General features: G+C 42.1%; 1 protein-coding gene across 1 annotated transcript in view; it reads left to right on the forward strand.

Annotated features, from left to right (window-relative positions):
- Nucleotides 1–14,374, forward strand: part of LOC309415040 (potassium/sodium hyperpolarization-activated cyclic nucleotide-gated channel 1-like) — a gene marked incomplete at both ends in the record, with an annotated part of 268,544 nt that overhangs the window by 32,616 nt on the left and 221,554 nt on the right. The gene's annotated exons all lie outside the window — the stretch shown is intronic.

Raw genomic sequence — 14,374 nt, forward strand, 5'->3', positions numbered from 1 at the left:
TTAAATGAATATTGAAGGATTATTTGGTACCATTTCTGGTACTTTTTCTGCTGGTTATCTCCCTTTTAAAGTATTATGTTCACTTTCCAGTTTAATAGAAACCTAAATGCAAAGCCATCTCACAAATAATGTCAGATTATATTTAAAAATGGCATGATGCTGGATGATATGAAGTATCAAAGTCTAATAAATTTACAGTTGTTTCTCAAACCCCTCCTGAAATAGGTCATTATTTTTTATTACTGTATTTTGTAAATTCTACTTCTTTTTGCCTCCCTGTAATGCAGTGTAACTATATTTTTTGACACAGAAATAGAACACTGCGTTTTTGTTCTCAATTTAACTAAGCATATCTTGCAGTTTTACCATAAAGCTGTGCTTTTGTCTCTGCGTGCTACAGAGAGACAACCTTCTGAAATGCGTTCAATGACATTATTTTCTGGCAGCTTGAGTTAATAGCTTGCCACTATAAAGCCCTACTAAGCAGAGAAATTAATATTTTTTCCCCTCCTGTCTGCTGTCAAAAATAAACCAGGTATTCTAAATCAAAAGTACTAAGTGGGACTAGAAGTGACCAGAAGATGTGGTCCAAACCAGCAATAGCTGGTCTTTGGCTCATGTAATCTATAGCTAATGGCTGCTGGTGTCTCCAGGCTGCTTGATTTCAACTTCACCTTTGATTCCACTGGTAAAACTTGCGAAATATTTCTTGTATGATACTTTATTTGGCAAGTATTGAAAAATAAGTAGAGTTCATCTTTTCGTGTTTGATTGATAACACATTATAGAACTCCCTGGATGTTCTCAGGAAGGTGAAAGAGGATCTGTAATATTTTTTTTATTAGTTTTTTGAGCCTGCAGTAAAGCAGCAAGAAGCTTGTTGGCTGCTTTTAAAAAAAAAGAGTTCCGATGACTGTGAGAACATGTGGAAACAGTGATGAATTTGTAGACTGAATGAAGTTTTGATAAATCACAAAATGAAATGTGTGCAAAAAAAAAATTCTTTTCTTAAGCATCTTCTAGAGATCAGAAATGAAGGTGGTCATGGATTTTAATATTTGTTATCACAGTAGTTGAGTATTATTTTGAATGTAGAAACTGTTCTGCACGGTGATTCATTACCACTTTGGAGAAATTGTATGTTATAGCATTGTAACGTTTTAAAACAGCAAAACTGGCTAGGGATGGACTTTGCTGAATTAGGAAACAATAGTTGGATGATCTCATAGGGGTAGCCAGTGAGACCTTTGCTGCTGCTATTAATCTTTTCTGTATTGCGTGTGTTTGCATGTGCACAACAGGGAGCAACTGTTAACTAATGTTAACTAATTTTTATGACACAGAACTAGTGCCTGTTTGTGTGTGGTTAAAAGTATGTAATAGTTTTTGCATATGGGCTGACATGTAGGTTTTAAATGCGATGCAGATAAAACTGAAATACTATGTATTTGGATTCAGAATAACGAGCATTATGTCAAAAATATTGAGAGGACAGTCAGCAAACTCATCCTTTTGGCAGTTTATGAAGAATACTTCCTGGAAAACTGATTAATGAACAAACCAGGATGTATAATAAGGCTTTTATCACACTGAGGTATTTATATGTCCTCAAACAGAAAAGACAGGTTGAAATTGTTTGAGCTTCTCCTTTTTTAGTATCACATACCTGGACTTCAGTTGGTTAGTATCCTGAACTTTAAGATGAATAGGCAAAAACTTAAAAGATTTTTATATCATACTAGTGAAACATGGTTCCTTTATTTATTTTCACATAATTTAAATCAATTAAATCAGGATCAAGCTGCTAACAGCCACATAGAGTAATATCAAGGTAAATAATGTATGCATTGTAGAAGTTTTCTCCTTAACTGTTATGAGGGAACAGAGCTATAGCCTGTGGTGTGATATATATTTGAAATCTGATTGATATATATTAATATGTCTGATGTTAATAGTTTATCCAAATGAATGACTCAGTGGAAATGAGAAGAAACACTTAAACAAGGGGACAGGAGATATACTGGCAGGAATTCATTTACTGAATTTGCAAATTCACATTGTCCTAAAACTGGTTTTAGCTACAATATCTAATATACCAGTCCTTTACAACACAGATGTTCACAAATAGATCATATACTTGTTTAAACAAAATTGTATAATATAACATGAAAGGGAAAAAAAAATTAAATTGTTGATTGAAGAAATTATACTTTTGCAATAATTTCTTACAGTGGATTTGTTTTGGATTTTTTTTTTTTTTTTGCATAGGTTCCCAAAAATACCAAAAAGGACGTACTGGACCTAAATCTTATTTACTTTAATGTTATTAAATTCAGATAAAACTTTATGAGAGAACCAATAACATATTCCTGCCATGATCAGGAAGTGAACATGCAGAAAACTAGACAGTGGTTAACTTCAAACCAAAGCCATAGAAGAATATGTTTGCTTGAGATAAAATAATTATAGAATGTTGAATGATCAAATTCATAATTCTTTTGTGTAAACTACTTCTAAAGAGACTGAGACTGCTTAAGCTGCTGACCCCTGGACATTTAACATAGGTTTGCATGCAACTAGTAAGTTATTCTTAGTTACCAATGCTCATAGATAACTGAACAACTAAAAATAAAAGATATGAACAACTAGGAATAAATACATTGTTACAATCAACTAATTTAAATTCTTAAATATGATTTTTTTTCTTTTTTTTGTTTAAGTTAAGAAATGGCAGATGATATGCCACTTTACTTTACATTTGCCTATGATAGGAATTTACTGATTCTTTCAAATAACAGTATTTTCCAAAAGCTGCTTAAAAAAAAGACTTGAATAGCTTTGCTTACAGCTATTCTAATCACAGGACAAGATCTAGGAGATGTATGAATAAATAAAAGTGGTACTTCTAAAACTGTACCCTAAGTTTTTCTCGTTCTGAGATGCCTGATTATTTAGAATCAGGACAAATTTTTGAAGTGACTGAATGCTTATTGCATGATGTGCAAAAAAAGGTTATGTTTTGCAAAAAAAATCTAGCAAAATAAGTAATAATTGCAAATTGCAGCCATGCCTTATTTTGGCTTGACTTGTACTGCAATCTGGTTTTCAATTTGCCAAACCTTTTCAAGGCTCATGAACTACAGAAGCGTTGATATCCATTCCAGCTATTACTAAGGCTCAAGCATTTAATGAAACATATTCCCAGAACTTGATGACACCAAGCTGAGTGGTGCAGTTGACATGCCTGAGGGATGGGATGCCATTCAGAGGAACCTGGACAAGCTCAAGGAACGGGCCCATGTGAAACTCATGAGGTTCAAGAAGGCCAAGTGCAGGGTCAGTACAACCCCTGGTATCAATACAGGCTGGGGGATGAAGGGACTGAGAGCAGCCCTGCCAAGAAGGACTTGGGGGTACTGGTGGATGAAAAGCTGGACACGAGCCGGCAATGTGCACTTGCAGCCCAGAAGGCCAACCATATCCTGGGCTGCATCAAAAGAAGCGTTGCCAGCAGGTCAAGGGAAGTGATTCTGCCCCTATGCTCCGGTGAGACCCCACCTGGTATGCAGCTCTGGAGCCTTCAAGCACAGGAAAGACATAGACCTGTTGGAGCGGGTCCAGAGGAGGGCCACAAAAGTGATCAAAGGGATGGAGCACCTCTCCTATGAAGAAAGGCTGAGAGAGTTGGGGTTGTTCAGTCTGGAGAAGAGAAGGCTCCGGGGAGACCTTACTGCAGCCCTCAAGTACTTAAAGGGGGCTTATAAGAAAGATGGGGACAGACTTTTTAGCAGGGCCTGTTGCAATAGAACATGGGGTAATGCTTTTAAACTAAAAGAGGGCAGATTTTGACTAGATATAAGGAAGACATTTTTCACAATGAGGGTGGTGAAACACTGGAACAGGTTGCCCATAGAGGTGGTAGATGCCCCATCCCTGGAAACATTCAAGATCAGGCTGTACAGGGCTCGAGTAACCTGATCTAGTTGAAAATGTCCCTGTACATTGCAGCGGGGTTGGACTTGATGACCATTAAAGGTACCTTCCCACCCAAACTATTCTATCAACTTCTGAGCATAGAATCAGTTAGGTTGGAAAGGACCTTTAAGATCGAGTCCAACTGTAAACCTAATACTGCCAAGTCCACCACTAAACCATGTCCCTATGCACCAAATCCACATATCCTTTAAATACCTCCAGGAATGGTGACTCAAATACTTCCCTGGGCAGCCTGTCCCAATACTTGACCAGACTTTCAGTAAAGAAATTTTTCCTAATATCCAGTCCGGGCCTACTGGCAGCAGATGGAGTGCAACTGTCTCCAAGGGGGAAAACGATTCTCGCTTATGAGTTGGCAGGCCTCATCGAGAGGGCTTTAAACTAGATTCGAAGGGGGAAGGGGCTAAAACCAGGCTCACTAGAGATGAGCCTAGGGATGGCATGCCAGAGTTGGGGATGAAACCGATAGCCCAGCTCAAGTGCATCTACACCAATGCACGCAGCATGGGCACCAAACAGGAGGAGCTGGAAGCCACTGTGCAGCGGGACAGCTATGATGTAGTTGCCATCACAGAAACATGGTGGGATGCTTCTCATGACTGGAGTGCTGCAATGGATGGCTATAAGCTCTTCTGAAGGGATAGGCAAGGAAGGAGAGGTGGTGGGGTGGCTCTGTATGTCAGGGAGTGTTTTGATTGCATAGAAATCAAAGATTGTGAAGACCAAGTAGAGTGCTTATGGGTAAGGATGAGGGGGAAGGCCAATGATGCAGATATCCTGCTGGGTGCCTGTTATAGACCACCCAACCAGGACAAAGAGGCAGATGAAACATTCTATAAGCGACTGGCAGAAGTCTCACAATCGCTGGGCCTTGTTCTTGTGGGAGACTTCAATCTACCGGACATCTGCTGGAAGTATAACACGGCAGAGAGGAAACAGTCTAGGAGGTTCCTGGAGTGTGTGGAGGATAACCTCCTGACACAGCTGGTGAGTGAGCCCACCAGGGGAGGTGCCTTGCTGGACCTGCTGTTCACAAACAGAAAAGGACTGGTGGGAGATGTGGTGGTCGGAGGCCGTCGTTGATTTCTATACAGTCAAAACTCTCCCTAACATACAGAGCCACCCCACCACCTCTCCTTCCTTGCCTATTCCTTCGGAAGAGCTTATAGCCGTTGCAGCACTCCAGTCATGAGAATCATCCCACCATGTTTCTGTGATGGCAACTACATCATAGCTGTCCCGCTGCACAATGGCTTCCAGCTCCTCTTGTTTTGTGCCCATGCTGCATGCATTGGTGTAGATGCACTTGAGCTGGGCTTTCACCCCCACCTCCGGCATGCCATCCCTAGGCTCATCTCTAGTGAGCCTGGTTTTATCCCCTTCCCCCTTCGAATCTAGTTTAAAGCCCTCTCGATGAGGCCTACCAGCTCGTAAGCAAGAATCCTTTTCCCCCTTGGAGACAGTTGCACTCCATCTGCTGCCAGTAGGCCCGGTGTCGTGTAAACTGCCCCATGGTCAAAAACCCCAAAATTCTGTCAACGGCATCAGCCCCTCAGCCATGTGTTGACCAAGTGTGCTTTCCTGTTCCTTTCAGTGTTCTTCGCTGTCACTGAAGGGATTGATGAAAACACTACCTGTGCTCTTGCTCCACTGATCAGTCGCCCCAGCGCTCTGAAGTCCTTTTTAATTGCCTTTGGGCTTCTTAGTGCAACCTCATCGTTGCCAACCTGCATGACCAACAGTGGGTAGTAATCAGTGGGCTGAACCAGACCAGGGAGTTTCCTGGTGACATCTCTCACCCGGGCCCCAGGGAGGCAGCAGACTTCCCTGTGGGTTGGGTCTGGTCAACATATTGGGCCCTCTGTACCCCTCAGAAGGGAAGTCACCTATGACAGTTACCCTCCTTTTTTTCTTAACAGAGGAAGTCTTGATGCGTGGGGATGGCTGACTCACCCTAGGCAACCCCTCTGGATGGACATTCATCAGGGTCCTCATGTTACTGACCCTCAAGTTCCAGAGCCCCATACCTGTTGTGTAAGGGCAGCTGGGACGGTCAGGGAGGCCTGGAGGGGATTCGCCTGCCGCCCCAAGCAGGGACCTGCTTCCATTCTCCCTCATCTCTTAGGTCCTCTCCTTCTGCCCGGCAGCAAGAGGGCAGGGGATCCCCTGCTGCTTGTGGAGCCTCCACCTGCTGTCTCTGCCTCAGGGACAGCAGGGTGTGGCTCCACCAATCTCTCTCTCTCTCACACTCCCTGATGCTCCTCAGTCTCTCCACTGTCTCTTTCAGCTCTGCCACCAGGCTGAGCAGATCATTCACCTGGTCACACCGCACACAGGTGGTGTCTCCACTGGTCTCTGGAACAACCGACTGGCTCAGGCACTCTTTGTAGCCAGACACCTGGACAGCCACGTGCTTGAGCGGGAGCTCTGTCTGTGTTGCCATATTCCTTCGGGCCACGGCCTTCAGCCGAGTGGAGACCATGGCTGAGCCTCTTCAGAGAGCCTCTAGTGCCGAGGGGGACTGCGCCCTGCCCGCACGCCTTCCCTGCACGCCCTGTTTGCCCGCCCTGTTCGTCGCGCTCCCTGGGGCTGCTCTTGTATGTGAGAGGCTTTGGCCGCCGCCGCTCTAGGCCCCGCCCACGCTGAGTCAGCGCTGCCGCTCGTCAGGACCCCCGTTCTGCCGGCCTGGGGCGGAGGGGTTGGGGCACTCTCTCTGTCCCTGTGCTGCCGCCTTCGCGGTTTTGCCGCTTCAGGAAGGGTCCCCCGGCGCGATCCTTCGCTCCAGAGCCCTTCACCTCGGTGGCTTCGAGTATAAATTAATGAATTTGTGTCCTTCCACATAAAGTCTATGGCTTGGGGCAGGTTCTGTGGATGAATGAGTAATATCAAATCCCTGAGCTTTTTGGCACTTTTTTCTTTCCGTCCAGGAAGTGTTCCCTAGGAGGACTAAATAAATATGCAAACCATGGTGAGTTATTAATGTCGTTTAGTGTGCAAGTACTTGCTTACATATGCATGTCTTACACAGTTGACTTCCATTTCGTGCTGGGCTGTCTCTCGGACACCTTCGAGGTTTGCTTGGGGCTTCCTCCTTGTTCTGCAGTCTTCCCTACCAAATGAAGCTGTTGTCATATGTGCTTGACACGTACTGACCAGCTCCACCTCTTGTGTAATCTAGATAGAAAAAAACCCATGCTGTTTGCTTGCAATTTGAGTTACAAAATCTAAGAGTACTCCTTGCTCAACATAGCTATGGTAGATGATGAACTCTCTAGCTTCATCATAGCAGGAGACCCATCCCCCTCACATGACTGCTGCTTTTATCCATTTGGGGTTAGGTGGTCTGTTATAGAGGTCCCAAATTTTGAGAAGGAAGTCATTTGAGAGGCTGGTTTTCAACTCAAGTCTATACTGTTCTGAAGTATGTTTGTACTTTTCCTAAAATGTGACAGCAGCAAATGTTTTATCCTTTGTTTCTTTTTTCCTTTCCAAGTCATGGGAATAATTTGTTGATATCTTACAAAATCAGTACATTCTGTCATATGTAGAGGGAAAACACTCAAAATAACTGATAAACTACTTTAGTTCCTTTGTATTGGAGGAATTTTATTATTTTGGATGTAGCTGTTTTATGCATGTTCAAAACCCATGTTTCATCCTGCATTTGATTGGTACGTTTCAGTCTTATCTGTGTGGATGTGAACTAGTGTGTGGTACTTCATCAGGACTGGACTGTTAGGGTGTTCCTACTTCAAGCCATACAAGTTGATCATTTAGAAATGTCAGATTGCATGCAGCAGAGTGTTGCTCAGCCTAGTTCCCTAGAGGGAATGCGTTCCTTTTGTGCCTGTGAATTGTGCTGTCTGTCAGTTCATTACTGGGTAGGATTCGCAGTGCTGGTGTTCCTCCCTAATTCAATTGGGATGTTGGCTAATGGGTAGTCTGTCTCTATGACAGCAGTTGAGAGTGAGATAAATGATTGAGTCCCAAACAGGATTCCAGTTTAAGTTTACAATTTATTAAGCGAATAGAGGCAAGCAAACAGCGCTGAGTACACCGGGAGTCTCCGCTCCACCAAGACGCACACCGTACAGTTCCTGTTCTTGGTTTATATCCTATCTGCTAATACATATTCATGAATAGGCGTGTCTTCTTCGGCACATGCCCTCTTCTCCTTCTAGAGTCTTCTCGAATCTTCCTCAGCGTGTCCCCAGGATGACCCCAAACTTTATGCATGCACTTTACAAGTTTCTCTTTACACAATACTATGCGGTCAGTGGTCAAACTGGTTTGTTTAAGTTTCTCCTGTAAAATAACGGGTTACCCCTTTTTATGGTGCAGGAGAAATCCGTAAAAGTACAGAAGGTTACACTTCATCACACGAATCAGATGAATATATTTCACAATCCCCCATCTTCTTCTTTATAGTACTGATTCGTGTTTTCATTTCCAATCGAGTCAACACTTGCCAAATTGGTCATCTTTTGTTTTTATTATCATAAGGGAATGAGTTTTCTCTTTCCCTGGTTCAGGATCAATAGATACTGCAGATATCTGCATTCCTTGTATAACCGAGTGGATTAATCTAGTAAACCAATCACCGCTCATAAAGTTTCCCCATAATCCTCCCAGATTGACTCCATTCCAAGTTTGAACTGGGACATGTGCAATTTTCTTCATTTCTTTTACAAGCTCATTTACAGCATCAGTTTCTAAACAACAGTTACTAAGATTAAATTTTCCACAGACGACTCCTTCTTGTGCTAGCAAATAATCCAAAGCTAAGCGATTTTGATATAAAGCAGTTCTCATCTTGGTATTTTGTTTTGCAATTAATCCGAGTGCATCTCCGGTTTTATTTACAACTATTTCTACCACAGCTTGTAACCTAATTATTCTATTAAGCATATATATTGGGGTCCTGTAACCCCAGGATCCGTCTTCTGCTCATGTAGCTGGATCATAATAGGCAATGATTCTCTCAGGAGGCCATTCGTTATACACCTGGACTCCTAGTCGCTCTCCCCGATTTATGGGTAACAGGAAAAAACTAGGTCTTATAGTTCCAATTCTTTGGCAAATATGCATATGCTAGCTTGCCACAAATCCAATAATGTCCTTCAGGAGTTGGCCAACCATTTGATATGTTTCCAATTCATTTCCAGTGGGCTTCCCCACTTATCCCAGCTATTCCGAGTTTCATTCCATAGGTAACCTCCTTCACACTCCAGATTACCTACTTGTCTTCCATCATCTTTTAGATTTTGCCAACAACTCCTTCCAATTATACTCGTATATACTTATTGCACTGAGAACATTTCGCTCTTACAAATAAACAACACCTTCTACACAAAGGACAAATTCTAGTTATTTTCTCCAATTTTGTTTGTTCCAAATAAATTTGGTGACTCTGTAAACCCCTATGGTAGCACAGTCCATCTTAATTGTTGTTTTCTTCCCGTTTCGGGGTCCTCCCATTCAAAAGCAAAATAATCTCTGGATCCCTCATCCAGAGGGCAGGCCCTTCAAATTTATTACACTATACCAAGTATGTTTACTCAGTAAAGTATAAGGGTTTGCCACCACAGGGAATTTAGTGATTGTTCTCTGATTTACAGCTCTTAAATCCTGTACCATCCTGTATGACCCATCCGATTTCTTTACGGGGAGGATGGGTTTATTATGAGGTCTGTCAACTACAGGTTTTAATCCTTTTCGACCCTCCATTGGTATAGGGTATTGTTTAACTCTGATTGGACGATTCGGATCTATTATCTGAACGTTTATGGGGTCCATTTCTATCTTTCCAGTTTCCCCTTCCTTATACCACACTGAGGGGTTAATAGCTTCTTCATCCTCTTGTGTTAAAGTGTATAATTTAATCTGCAATTTGTCCCCTTGACTCTGAATGCTCAAGTTTAACTTCAAAATCAAATCCCTTCCTAATAAACTGTATTCCGCTTCAGGGAGCAAAAGTAAATTGTTAAGACAAATTTTCTTTTCTGTTTCTACTTCTACATCCTTCAAAATATTTACTTTAAAAGGCTCTCCTTTTGCCCCTACTACTGACATATAGCTCTTCCCTTTTTCTATTCCTTTTGGAAGTTTTTGAATGGTTGATTTTTCGGCCCCTGTATCCACTAAAAATAAAACTTCCTCTTTATGGGGACCAATTAATAATTTTATCAAGGTCTCTGTTGATGTTGAAGTCCCCAGAAGATAGAGCCCCTGACACCCCTAGTCTTCTTTGAACATCTTCTCATCTTGTTCCCGCTTACGGCAGTTCTTCTGAAGATGTCCCCTCTTGTTACAGTAGTAACAGACAGGAATTGTAAATCTTTCCTGATAAGGCTGTCCCCGGGGTGTCTGCTCTATTCTTTTTTCCCTTTTCTCTCCAGACGGAGTCTTATTTTTCTGACTTTCTCTTACTGCTGCTACAAAAATTTTTACTTTTGCTTTTTGTTTTTCTTCGTCCCTCCTAACATAGACTTTCTGGGCTTCTCTAAGTAACTCCCCTAATCCTCTTTCTTGCCAATCTTCCAATTTTTCTAATTTCCTTCTTATATCCCCCCAGGATTTAGCTACAAATTGTGTTCTAAGGAGTGCGGTCCCAGCCACTGTCCCTTGGGGAACCGCTTCCCTTATTCCCTGTATGATTAACGTTCTCAAATCCCTCATATTCTGTCTTCCTTGGGGTTGTTGATGATCCCAGTGGGGATCCACATTTGGCCATTTCTGATCTCCCGGGGGTCCTGCCTGATTCTGTCTTTCCCAAATTCTCATTCCAGCTTGTCTAATCATTCCCCTTTCCTCAGCTAAAATGGACTGTATTTCTTCCCAGGTATAGGTATTGGGGCCTAGGAATTGGTCCAGTTTTTCAGCTACTCCGAGGGGATCATCTAATAGGGTCCCCATTTCTTTCCTGAAATTTCTTACATCTGTGGTATTTAACGGGACTGCCACAAACCCGATGCCTCCCTGATTACCTCCGAGGGGTACTTCTCGTAAAGGATATAGAGAAGCTCCCTCAGATACAGCAGTCCTACTTCTCGTACATGCAGCCGGAGGTCGATCTAATTCCGGTGCTGTTGGTGGTGGAGATAGGGGCAACGGTGGTACTGGTAGAGGTACTACGGCCACCGGAGGGGGAGCCGCCGCCGAAGACAAATTATTAGGATATGGAGGCGGTAGGTTATCCAGTGGCTCTCATTTATCATCTTTTTCTTTTTCCTTTTCACTTTTCTCCTCTTCCTCAAACTTTTTATCTGTTTTTAATGTAAATAGTGAGGCATAATCGCTTTCCTCTTGACTAAAAGGTTCCTTCGAATTAACATATATATTTAAAGCCTGGCAGACCCAGTCTTCAAAAGATCCAAAAACAGGCCAAAAGACATATGGTCTCAAAGGTTCTTTTGGCCATTCTACCATACAATATTGAACTAATTTTAATTTACTTTTTCCTTTTCTGGGGCCCCTATCATTCCAATTTTTAATCATTATTCCTAATGGACTCTCCGGAGGTATTTCTAGTAATTCGCTCCCTTTCTTCTGGTCCTGGGTTCTCGATTTCATCTGACCCATCTAGGAATTTTTACTGTGGCAATTCCTACAGCCCTTGGCTACCAGTAAGAGTGTCTTGCAGGGGGTTTAGGGCCTATCACCCACCCACGAATCCCATAGGAATCGCTTCGGTCCTTCACCGGCCAAGTCCCTCGCGGGAGATTGGAACCGCGGTTAGAAGACCTCCACAATCGCTTCGGAACTAGGTTCCGTCTCAGTCACACTCTTACACACACAGGCAACCGAATCCCACCCAACCGAACGGTATACACCCTAAATACTTATGACCCCGTCGTCTTCGTTCGGATCTTCGCACGCAGAATTACGGGCAAAATAAACTGCTGCAGCCGGCAAGGGAGCTCATAAAAAAATCAAATTCTTTGCTTGCCCCTATTCAGGTTCAGGATGGCGTTAGTCCCGACCCGACCCGACCAGGAGCCACCAAATGGTGGGGCGCCCCTCCTAGATCAAGTCAGAATTCAGGAACCAAGACCATCCCGGACGAGCCCCCAATTGTGATAAATGATTGAGTCCCAAACAGGATTCCAATTTAAGTTTACAATTTATTAAGCGAATAGAGGCAAGCAAACAGCGCTGGGTGCGCCGGGAGTCTCTGCTCCACCAAGACGCACGCGGTACAGTTCCTGTTCTTGGTTTATATCCTGTCTGCTAATACATATTCATGAATAGGTGTGTCTTCTTTGGCGCATGCCCTCTTCTCCTTCTAGAGTCTTCTTGAATCTTCCTCAGCATGTCCCCAGGATGACCCCAAACTTTATGCATGCACTTTACAAGTTTCTCTTTACACAATACTATGCGGTCAGTGGTCAAACTGGTTTAAGTTTCTCCTGTAAAATAACGGGTTACCCCTTTTTATGGTGCAGGAGAAATCCATAAAAGTACAGAAGGTTACACTTCATCACACGAATCAGATGAACATATTTCACAAGAGTAAGGTAAACTCTGATCCTATAGAGCCAGAACCCTGACTACTAGCCCTTTTCTTTGTCCACTTAAAATTAGAGAGTATAATAGCAGTTTCTTCGATACTGTTGAGGCTGTTGGTATTATGTTTCGATAGTGCAGTTCTAGTTTACTAAATATAATTTGCATATATATGTAGAACTGAAATGTTAAAAAAGATACATAAATAATACATAAATTCCAAAATAAAGCATTATAAAATATGAAAGAACATGTGAATCAAAACATTTTCATAAGAGCAAAAATCATTCTCATAATATTTAGGTATGCAAGCCTCAGTGCTGTTAAATAATATTTTTTCTTTGTCATGTAACTTACAAGCCTATTCTCTGTGTTTTGCTAAATAGAACACCTAATACAATCTTTACTAAATTGGTAGTGTTCCAAATGGGAAATTATAATGGATCTCATTTCATGCAAACCTTTTTGTTTACATGGAACTATCCATATTTTGACATTAGGTGGGTAAAATGTGCTCAGTTGTGCCAGTGCTTTTTCCTTTATTTCAATGAAAATTAGTTATTTGAGAAGAGTATATATCATTGCAGCTAAAGCATACATCCATGAAATGTTACTGATGTAGATGATGAAGCATACTCTCAGGTTTTTATTTTTCACTCTTTTAGATTCTGTAAAACAGTAGGGAAATACACATAACTGATAGAGACAATTAGAAGGCATTATGATCCATGGTCTCCTAATAATAGAATACTAACTGCCAAAAAAGAACAGCACATTTGTAGAGCAGGTAATTACTGAAATGCAAGCAAGACAGAGTATTCTGCTTTTTAATTTCCTACTTTATGATCTAAGCATAATCACTTTCATGGGAGGAATAATTCACCTCCCTACAGAGTAAATAGGAAGTGTTATGAGTGTAAAGTTTCTCGCTTCATGTTTTTACCCCCTTTTTAAGCCTGTGGAAACTGAGCTGCCTTTCTTGTGTGCATATGCCAAGAGAGTAATTGTGTGGAAATTATGTTTTCCCTAGGAGATAAACCATGTAGAACATAGCCTGAGATAAATTTCCCTGAACTCAAATGCTGGAAGATAATGTTTTCTTCCTTATATGAGTGTTTTTCTGGCTTCTATAGAAATGGGCCTGTTGCTGGGAGTCTTGGCTGTAGACCCAAGAAGGTGGGTTCAGCCCTGCAGTAGCATTTCTAGGTGATGACAGTCAATCAGCTTTGAAAATGATCAGAACTGCATCAGCCTTTGACATTGAAGTGTAACATTTTTTAGAAGATTTTTTTAAAGTCTAATTTGCTGTTCATTATTTTTTAAGTTATGTTGGAGATAATTCCTTGTTTTGCATCTGCTAGAGCTTGCATGCATTGATCCTGGTTGCAGATTTGGAAAAAGGCCTCTTGTTCTTCCATCCTAAGCTTTTAACACAAGAAAAGAAGCCCCCTTGGCTTTCACAGGGTAATGGCCTGATGGATACACCCTACGTCAGGCGGGAGGGGAGGTAGGGGATGTTCAGTTCTCTTGTGAGACAGAGCTGATGGCTGCTCACCAAGTTGTTCCATGCCTTCCCTGGAGCTAAAGAGCCATCAGAGAAGGTGTTGACAGCTAAAGAGCTGTTTGGGCAGGCTCCAATTTGGATTGTGATTTACTGTTTGGACACTGCAATATTGCAGAGTCCTTCCTGTGGTGAGCGCATGTGTTACAAGCTCCCTTTGGTTCTCTGCAGTGATAAGACAGAAGGGGAACCTGTGAATTGGATTTTTCATTTTTTTCCACTGTATTTTAACAAGAATGACAATTTTAGGGTTTTTTCTTTGTAGGCTAAACACAGTCCATTCAGGTATCGCTGCATTTTCAGCTTTGTATT

This window comes from Phaethon aethereus (genome assembly GCF_964289735.1).
Source record: "Phaethon aethereus genome assembly, chromosome: W".
NCBI lineage: Eukaryota > Metazoa > Chordata > Aves > Phaethontiformes > Phaethontidae > Phaethon > Phaethon aethereus.